Source organism: Oncorhynchus clarkii, chromosome 14, assembly GCF_045791955.1.
Source record: "Oncorhynchus clarkii lewisi isolate Uvic-CL-2024 chromosome 14, UVic_Ocla_1.0, whole genome shotgun sequence".
NCBI lineage: Eukaryota > Metazoa > Chordata > Actinopteri > Salmoniformes > Salmonidae > Oncorhynchus > Oncorhynchus clarkii.
Genome location: NC_092160.1, coordinates 37,395,783 through 37,407,158, shown reverse-complemented (window position 1 = coordinate 37,407,158; position 11,376 = coordinate 37,395,783).

Sequence of the window (11,376 nt, the reverse complement as noted above, 5' to 3'; positions counted from 1 at the left end):
ATTTGTTTTTCTTTTGGGGTTTTATGTATGTATTTATTTAGCCTGTAAATGTTGCCTGTGTTTGCTCTCTCTCTCATTATCAATGCTTGGCTACACATTCCACTACCCAGTCTACTGTAAATGGCTTCAATACCGATCTGGTCTTCTTCGGTGTGGAGAGACAGAATGTTTCCATTCTGTTGTCTCTCTATCCTCTCTCCTTTCTCTCGTTTTGTTCAAGTACGGGAACACTCTGTAGTTTAGATGCCTGCATACAATATAAAAAGAAGACTCCCGATGAAGATAAACATCCAAGTGTTCCACTGAGTACCTTGTTATAGTAGGGACCTTGTTGTTGTCTTGTTATAGTAGTGACCCCACACAGGACACCGGATATACTCCAGATATAACAAACTGACCCTAGCCCCCCTGACACATAAACTACTGCAGCATAAATACTGGAGGCTGAGACAGGAGGGGTCAGGAGACACTGTGGCCCCATCCGAGGACACCCCCGGACAGGGCCAAACAGGAAGGATATGACCCCACCCACTTTGCCAAAGTACAGCCCCCACACCACTAGAGGGATATCTTCAACCACCAACTTACCATCCTGAGACAAGGCAGAGTATAGCCCACAAAGATCTCCGCCACGGCACAACCCAAGGGGGGGGGGGGGGGGGGGGCGCCAACCCAGATATCCACAACACAACATGTTCAATACCACAATACAACATTATCACCATCTGTTTTTACGCATTTGTTTGTACCTTTGTGTGTCTCTCTTCACAGTCCCCGCTGTTCCATGAGATTTATTTTTTACCTGCTTTTTTAAATCCAATGTTACTGTTTGCATCAGTTACCTGATGTGGAATAGAGTTCCATGTAGTCATGGCTCTATGTAGTACTGTGCGCCTCCCATAGTCTGCTCTGGACTTGGGGATTGTGAAGAGACCTCTGGTGGCATGTCTTGTGGGATATGCATGGGTGTCTGAGCTGTGTGCTAGTATATAAACAGACAGCTCGGTACCTTCAGCTTGTCAACACCACTCACAAATACAAGTAGTTATGGAGTCAATCTCTCTTCCATTTTGAGCCAGGAGAGATTGACATGCATGTCATTAATGTTCTCTCCATGTACTTTTAAGGGCCAGCTGTGCTGCCCTGTTCTGAGCCAAATGCAATTTTCCCAAGTCCCTCGTTGTGGCACCTGACCACACGACTGAACAGTTGTCCAGGTGCGACAAAACTAGGGCCTGTAGGACCTGCCTTGTTGATAGTGTTGTTGATAAGAAGGCATGTTGTTAGTAAAGATTGAATAAAGAAAGGGGCCTAAACAGCTACCCTGGGGAATACCTGATTCTAACTGGATTATATTTGATAGGCTTTTATTAAAGAACACCCGCTGTGTTCTGTTAGACAGGTAACTCTTTATCCACATTATAGCAGGGGGTGTAAAGCCATAACACAGACGCTTTTCCAGAAGAAGACTATGATCTATAATGTCAAAAGCCGCACTGAAGTCTAACAATACCCTGCAATCATTTTATCATAAATGCCTCTGTCATTTGTGTAAGTGTTATGCTCAGCCAATCATCAGTCATTATTTTGTGTAAGTGTTATGCTCAGCCAATCGTCAGTCATTACTTTGTGTAAGTGTTCTGCCTGTTGAGTGTCCTTCCCTATAAGTTCGCAGAAAGTATGTTGTTAATTTGTTTACTGTAAAATAGCATTTGTATCTGGTGAAACACAATTTTTTCCAGAAATTTACTAAAGGTTGGTAACAGGCTGATTGGTTGGCTATTTGAGCCAGTAAAGAGGTCTTTACTCTTCTTGGGAAGAGGAATGACTTGATCTTCCCTCCAGGCCTGAGGGCCTTTCTAGTAGGCTTAAATTGAAGATATAGCAAATAAGAGTGGCAATATCGTCCGCTATTATCATCAGTAATTTTCCATCCAGATTGTCAGACCCCGGTGGCTTGTCATTGTTGATAGACAACAATACTTTTTTCACCTCTTCCACACTGACTTTACGGAATTCAAAAGTACAATTAATTTCTTTCATAATTTGGTCAGATATACTTGGATGTGTTGTGTCAGTGTTTGTTGCTAGCATGTCATCCCTAAGTTTGCTTATCTTAGCAATGAAAAAGTATTTAAAGGAGCTGGCAATATCAGTGATGAATGAGACATCTGATTCAATGAATGATGGAGCCGAGTTGGCTCTTTACTATCATTCTTTATATAATTTATCTTTGTTTCATAGTATAGTTTTAAAAAAAAAATGTAGTCACATGATTTCTTAATTTGCAGTATGTTTGCCAATCGGTTGTGCTACCAGACTTATTTGCCATAACTTTTGCCTCATCCCTTTCAATCATACAAATATTCAATTCTTCATCAATCCAATTTTTTCTGTCATTTTCTTAATGGGTCCATGCTTATTAGTAACTGGAATAAGCAATTTCATAAATTGCTCCTCATTACACACCACAGACCATATTCATATTCTTTACGTCAACAACATACGAATCACTACAAAGCTTTTTCCATGGACCTTGTTTCTTAGACATATGTTAATGTGGTCAATTTTGTTTGCACTTTTCAGGGTTGCTTGATTGTTTTTAATGCTTTTACTGGGAAGCTTAGCAGAAGTAGACATGCTCGTGTTATTTACATTGGAGCTGATAGTGCAGGGTGAGCTGCACACAGTGGACTTCCTACTAGAGCACACCACCTCTGTGTAAACAGTGTAATTCTGGTTTATAGGCTCACGATTACTGCTTACAATATCATCAACAGAGGTATTCAGGGAAATTAGGGGGACATCAATTAAGTGACTTACATTGTGTCTGCCAATGCCCCTAGATTTAGTGGGTACCTGAACACAACTGATTTAGTGGGTACCTGAACACAACTGATTTAGTGGGTACCTGAACACAACTGATTTAGTGGGTACCTTAACACAACTGATTTAGTGGGTACCTGAACACAACTGATTTAGTGGGTACCTGAACACAACTGATTTAGTGGGTACCTGAACACAACTGATTTAGTGGGTACCTTAACGGATTAAGTTGTGCGTACATTAATGGTATATCAAATGGAGAGGAGGATACAAGAGGGAGCACGTTAATGGATAAACGGTGCTTAATAGTGGAATAAAATTGAATTAATTGAGCAGCAAAAATGTTGTGTTTTTCCCCCGCACTCATGCATGCAGAGCCTTCATAAAAGAATCATACTGCTTGACTTATTCCACATTGCGTTGTGTTACAGCCTGATTCAAAATGGATTAAATGTTTGTTTAATCTCACCCGTACACACACACTACCCCATAATGACAAAAGTGTACACTTTTTAAACATTTTTTTATTTTATTATGAAAAAATAAAAGTATTACAAATTAAATACAGTATTATCTAATTTACATAAGTATTCACACCCCTTTTGCTATGATACTCCATTTTTTTTAAATTTATTTACCTTTATTTAACTAGGCAATTCAGTTAAGAACACATTCTTATTTTCAATGACGGCCTAGGAACAGTGGGTTAACTGCCTTGTTCAGGGGGCAGAACGACAGATTTGTACCTTGTCAGCTCGGGGGTTTGAACTTGCAACCTTCCGGTTACTAGTCCAACGCTCTAATCACTAGGCTACCCTGCCGCCCCGAAATTGAGCTAAAAGTGCATCCAATTTCCCTTGATCGTCCTTGAGCTGTCCGCTATAACTTGATTTGGAGTCCACTTGCGGCCAATTCAATTGTTTGGACATGATTTGGAAAGAAACACACCTGTCTATAGAAGGTACCACCGTTGTGTCGTGGAGGAATGACAGAAGGTGACACTGGTGACTTGCGGACGCCGAGACCCAGCGTGATGACGCAATCCTCATTTATGACATTGTTTGGGTGGCTGACCATGGAGTGGTTTGTCACAGAGGTCAAAACACACCTTATCTGCGGTTTTCTATAGGGAGGGATGTTCCCACAGAACCTTGGGCGCAAGGACTCCGTTGGAGGTGTTGAGACAGATGAAAATGACTAAATGAATGTTACTGGTTGAATTAAATTGGCTCTTTTTTTTAGATTGTTTCAGAATTCATAAACAGTTATGAATTTATGTTTTATTGTACTATGGATGTATTTTATTTTTTACGGGGAAATATTATTTTGTCCGTCGGAATGTGAATAGTTCAAAGTGGAGCGACATCGGTTCGCTCCTATCATCTAAATGTAGTTGATTTACATTAGAATCTGGGTGTGTTGTTTTTGTCTTTTTTTTTGTTTTAGCTAGCAAAGTGCAAAGTGCAACAAAAAAATGTTAATTCAGGTTCGGCGGTGAGTTCCTGCTTGAATTTGGTTAAAAGGGCAGTGAATTCCATTATGCTTTGAGAACTCCTGTGTGTGTGTATGACACACAGCGTTTCCCCTTATAGATGATTCTGAACTGAAGACACGTGTAACCAGATGAAGTCTTTAGCGGTGATAGTCACTTACTCTGTGTTAATCTGTAATGTATCATGTATCTCATGTACACTGGAATTGTTTGAATGTTAATTATTTTGTGATTGATAACTTACATTTTGTCGAATTGGGTAACTGCATTCCTCGTTTTACAGAGTAATTATTTGACTAGACGCTTAAAATTGAGTAGGTCTGTTGGTAGTTTTTATATACATATAGAGTATTCTTGGGTACCGCCTTGAGATCCCTGATTTGCTTGCCTCAATAAATGAATGCTAGAACATTGGTCACCAGGATTAGTTATGCTTATCTAGGCTCTTAATAATTAGGGACACAGGGCCTGTTGCCTAGAGAGACACAGGAGAGACACAGGGCCTGTTGCCTAGAGAGACACAGGAGAGACACAGGGCCTGTTGCCTAGAGAGACACAGGAGAGACACAGGGCCTGTTGCCTAGAGAGACACAGGAGAGACACAGGGCCTGTTGCCTAGAGAGACACAGGAGAGACACAGGGCCTGTTGCCTAGAGAGACACAGGAGAGACACAGGGCCTGTTGCCAAGACATGCCTAGAGAGACACAGGGCCTATTGCATTTTAGTCCCCATTTTGAGATTGTTAAGTGTAGTTTATTATTTTTAACATAATTCCTACATAATGGTGACCCCCCCCCCTCATCCTCAGCCAATGGGGACCAAACTACAACAGTGCACTCAGCCAATGGGGACCAAACTACAACAGTGCACTCAGCCAATGGGGACCAAACTACAACAGTGCACTCAGCCAATGGGGACCAAACTACAACAGTGCACTCAGCCAATGGGGACCAAACTACAACAGTGCACTCAGCCAATGGGGACCAAACTACAACAGTGCACTCAGCCAATGGGGACCAAACTACAACAGTGCACTCAGCCAATGGGGACCAAACTACAACAGTGCACTCAGCCAATGGGGACCAAACTACAACAGTGCACTCAGCCAATGGCGACCAAACTACAACAGTGCACTCAGCCAATGGGGACCAAACTACAACAGTGCACTCAGCCAATGGGGACCAAACTACAACAGTGCACTCTTAGGAAAAAAGGGTTAGTGTTCCGAAAAAGGGTTTGTCGGCTGTCTCCATAGGAGCACCATATTTGGTTCCAGGTAGAACCCTTTTGGGTTCCATGTAGAACCCTCTGTGGAAAGGGTTCTACCTGGAACCAAGAATAGTTATTCAAAGTGTTCTCCTATGGGGGACGAGGCATATATCTGGGGAAGGTTATAAAACAATGTCTAGAGTGTTGAAAGTTTCCAAGAGCACAGTGGTCTTCATCATTAGGAAATTGAAAAAAATATGGAATTACACATACTCTGCCTAGGAGCTGGCTGTCCAACCAAACTGAGCAGCCTGGCAACAAAGATCTTGGTCAGGGAGATGACCAAGAACCCAATGACCACACTGACAGAACAACAGAGTTCCTCGGCTGAGATGGGAGAACCTGCCAGAAGGAGAACAGTATCTGCAGCACTTCACCAATCTGGGTTGTATGGGAGAGTGGCCAGAAGGAAGCCACTCCTGAGAAAAAGGCACATGACAGCACACAATGAATGGAGACAAATACAGGCAAATCCTTGATGAAAACCTGCTTCAGAGTGTAAACGACATACGTCTGGGGTGAAGATTTATATTCCATCAGGACAATAACCCCAAGCATACATCCAAAGTCCTTGAGTGACCCTGCCAAAGACTTGAATCCCATTGAGAATATGTGGAAAGGCTTGAAGAATGCTGTTTACCGCTAGCTCCCCGTCTAACTTATCAGACCTTGAGAAAATCTGCAAGGAGAAATAGGAGAAAATCCCCAAATCCAGATGTGCAAAGCTGATAGAGACATTCCCACAAAGATTCAAAGCTGTATTTGCTGGCAAAAGTGCTTCTACAAAGTGTTGACTCAGCTGTTTAAATACTTGTGCATTTCTGAAAGTGTTCAGACCCCTTCACTTTTTTCACATTTTGTTACATTACAACCTTATTCTAAAATGTAATAAAATATGTTTTTTCTCTCATCGATCTACACACAATACCCCATAATGACATCACAATACCCCATAATGACATCACAATACCCCATAATGACATCACAATACCTCATAATGACAAAGCAAAAACAAGTTTTTAGAACTTTTGCAAGTGTTTTAAAGATTTTGTTTTAAACATACCTAATTTGCATAAGTATTCAGACCCTGTCGATGCACAGATCTGGGGAAGGGTACCAAATAATGTCTGCAGCATTAAAGGTACCCAAGAACACAGTGGCCTCCATCATTCTTAAATGGAAGAAGTTTGGAACAACCAAGACTCTTCCTAGAGCCCGGCCAAACTGAGCAATGGCCTCTGTGGAAATGGGAGAAACTTCCAGAAGGAATCCCCAAAGCAGGCCTTTATGGTGGCCAGACGGAAGCCACTCCTCAGTAAAAGGCACATGATAGCACGCTAGGAACTTGCCAAAAGGCAGCTAATGGACTCTCAGACCATGAGAAACAATATTCTCTGGACTGATGAAACCAAGAGCCGGCTGGAGTGGTGTAAAGCTCGCCGACTCTGGATCAGTGGAAACGCATTGTCTAGAGTGATGAATCATGCTTCACCATCTGGCACTCCGACAGACAAATCTGGGTTTAATGGATGCCAGGAGAACGCTACCTGCCCGAATTCATAGTGGCAACTGTAAAGTTTGGTGGAGGAGGAATAATGGTCTGTGGCTATTTTTCATGGTTTGGGCCCCTTTAGTTCCAGTGAAGGGAAATCTTAATGCTACATCATACAATGACATTCTAGATGATTCTGTGCTTCCAACTTTGTGGCAACGGTTTGGGGAAGTTCCTGTTTCAACATGACAAGGCCCCCGTGCACAAAGCGAGGTCCATACATCACTCATTCATATATCTTTATGTACATATTCTTTATCCCCTTACACTGTGTATAAGACAGTAGTTTTGGAATTGTTAGTTAGATTACTTGTTGGTTATTACTGCATTGTCGGAACTAGAAGCACAAGCATTTCGCTACACTCGCATTAACATCTGCTAACCATGTGTATGTGAAAGATTTGATTTGATTTGATTTGACATAAATGGTTCATCAAGATCGGTGTGGAAGAACTTGACTGTCCTGCACAGAGCCCTAACCTTTATCCCATCAAACACCTTTGGGATGAATTGGAACGCCGATTGCGAGCCGGGCCTAATCGTTCAACATCAGAACCTGACCTCACAAATGCGCTTGTGGCTGAATGGAAGCAAGTCCACAGAGCAATGTTTCATCATCTAGTAGAAATCCTTCACAGAAGAGTGAAGGCTGTTATAGCAGCAAAGAGGGACCAAAACTCCATATTAATGCCCATGATTTTGAAATGAGATGTTCGACGAGCAGGTGTCCACATACTTCTGGTCATGTCGTGTATGTTAAGGAGATATTTCTGTATTTCGTTTTCAATACATGTGCAAATATAAAAATAAAAAAAACATGTTTCTCTCGGCTGTAGGCAGGCAGGTGTGTGGACACAGGCTTCATTAAATAATACTTTTCTAACAAATGCGCAGGAAATACGGAGTATCAACCTTCACAGATAGCCTTTCAACAGTAATGAAACGGGTTAAGGTCATCATTTAAGTAGTCTCGTCCTGATGATGTCATTTGCTGGGAAGCATGTTAAATCCAGATACCTAGGTGATAATACGACGGATCAGGGGCATTTAATTGACCACGCGTCAGTGTACAGATAGGGTCATTTACAGGGTTAGATTTACAACTCATATGAACACCGTTGACCTTTTGACTCTTACGAAGTAATACCCAGTATACCCAGGCACGCACGGCTTGGGAACCTTTTAAAGTTGAACCACCTTCAAGAGATGGTGACGTGATAGGAGAGAAATCGAGAGAGTTTTTTTCTCTCTTTCTCTTTTCATCTTAGGGTTGTTTTTGTTTTGTTTTTTGGATTCAATGGGAAATTTGATTTGAACTGAGAAGGAAACGGAGACAGATATGACAGGCTGAGAGGACCACTCAAGAGAGTATTTTGTAGGTTTGGACTTGATGTGAGAGAGACAAACTCCGTCTCAGTCCAGTGTTTTCATTATCTCTGGGTTGTCGACTGATATCAAGCCCTAACCCACTGTGTCAGTTCGGAGTGAGTTGTTAGCTGACTGTGTGTGTGTGTGTGTGTGCGTGCGTGTGTGTGTGTTAGCTGATCCAGTATTCAGTCGGAGGTTCCATGCTCCACTGACTCTCCATGCAATCTAGTCCTGTGGCTTTCCAGAAATGAAGAACTGTGTGTGTGTGTGTCTATGCATTCATTTTATAGGTTTCATCTCTATTCAAAGAGTAGGCTTCCAGACCTGGGTTCTAATATACTTCGTTTACATCATAAATACTCTTAATTAATGCTCACAACTGGCCGCTGTGCCAGGTGGGAAAGTTTTGCACTTTTGAGACTATCCCATTGTTTCCATTGAGTCAGGCAAGCTCCATTAAGAGCAGCTGAAGTATTTGAAAGAAAACAAATAGTATTTGAACCCAGGTCTGTGTATTTCTTCCTGGAGGAGATCTCCAACCTTTTATAGCATGAGAACGACTTTCAAAAAAATGTAACACATAGCGAGGTATTCATATATATATTTTTTATTATTTTAAAGATTTCAAATAAACAAGTTCTTCTCTTCTCCTCTACCCTGCAACTCTTCCCTTAGTACATGGTGTTCAAGAGATGTGCGTACTGCCCACATCGCTGGTAATATAATTCATGATATAATTCATGAATAAATAAGGCAGGAGGTGGTATATGGCCACAAGCCCTAAGGGATGGTCTTAAGGAGTGCCTGGATACAGCCCTTAGCCATGGTACATTGGCCAAAATAAATGTTTTGTCATACCTGTGGTATACGGTAGCAAACACCAGAGCTGTCAGCCAATCAGCATTCAGGGCTCAACCTACCCAATTTATAATAATTAAACAACTCTAAAGTGGATTAAAGTTAGATTTTGTATTTTCAGTTGACATTTTTTCCTGGTTTGGGATATTTTTCTGTTTTTTTACTTACAATATTACAATCGTTTATAGAGAAACAACGTATGTTCTGAGTTAAACCACATATCACCACGTATGTTCTGAGTTAAACCACATATCACCACGTATGTTCTGAGTTAAACCACATATCACCACGTATGTTCTGAGTTAAACCACATATCACCACGTATGTTCTGAGTTAAACCACATATCACCACGTATGTTCTGAGTTAAACCACATATCACCACGTATGTTCTGAGTTAAACCACATCAGAGTATTTCTGTTGTGTGTATTTCCCTTTTAAGTGTGCATCTTGCAAGAGGGGGATGTGTTGGTCTAGACGTGGTTTTTGCTATTAGGCCTACTGCTGCAGCACATGGCATGGCACAGCACGGCATTGATACAAATAATTATGATGTCTTTCTGTGAGGTAGGCATACCTTGCAGTTATCATGACATTTTTTTGGGGGGGGGGGGGGGGGGGTCTTCATTAGCATCGCTAACTGACTACATACAGAGTGATAGGCAAACCCAATGCACCAAACAGACAGACAGGGGTAAAATTGCTGGAAATGAATTGGTAGATATTGTGTTCCAATAGTGTCTAACTGGGGATAATGACAGTGGCTTTGATTGCATATTTTTTATTTAAATTTTTACCTTTATTTAACTAGGCAAGTCAGTTGAGAACAAATTCTTATTTACAATGACGGCCTAGGAACACTCCCAGCCAAACCCGGACGACGCTGGGCCAATTGTGCGCCACTCTATGGAACTCCCAATCACGGCCGGATGTGATACAGCCTGGTGTGATTGTGATCACATACAGGAACTCAAGTCCTTTTGTTCCCCTAACTTAGAATACCTCACAATCAAATGCAGACCATATTAACTCCCAAGATAATTCTATTCTGTTATAGTCACAGCCGTGTATATTCCCCCTTATGCTGATACAGCGACGGCCCTCGAAGAACTACACTAGACTTTATGCAAACTGGAAACCACATATCCTGCGGCCGCATTTATTGTAGCTCAAACGCAAATTTGAGGAAAATTCTACCGAAGTTCCAACAACACACTGACTGTAGTACTCGCTTAGAAAAAGAAAAAAAACACTAGACCACTGCTACTCGCCCTTTTGAAGATGCCTACAAGGCCCCTCCCCCGACCTCACCTTTGGCAAATCAGATCACAACTCCATTTTTCTCCTCCCTTCCTCTAGGCAGAAACTCAAAAAGGAAGTACCCGAGCTAAGGTCTATTCAACGTTGGTCTGACCAGTCTGAATCCACGCTTCAAGATTGTTTTTGATCACGCGGGTAGCCTCCGAGAACAATATCGATGTATATACTGATACGGTGACTGAGTTTATCAGGAAGTATATAGGAGATGTTGTACCCACTGTGACTATTAAAACCTACCCTAACTAGAAATCGTTGATAGATGGCAGCATTCGCGCTGCATCCTCTGAGCATGTACAGACCAGCTGGCTGGTGTTTTTACGGACATATTCAATCTCTCCCTGTCCCAGTCTGCTGTCCCCACGTGCTTCAAGATGTCCACCATTGTTCCTGTACCCAAGAAAGCAAAGGTAACTGAACTGACTATTACCCTGTAGCACTCACCTCTATCATCATGAAGTGCTTTGAGAGACTAGTCAAGTATCATATCACCTCTACCTTACTTGACACCCTAGACCCACTTCAATTTGCTTACTGCCCCAATAGATCCACAGACGATGCAATCGCCATCACACTGCACACTGCCCTATCCCATCTGCACAAGAGGAATACCTATGTAAGAATGCTGTTCATTGACTGTAGCTCAGCATTCTACACCATAGTACCCTCCAAGCTCATCATTAAGCTTGAGGCC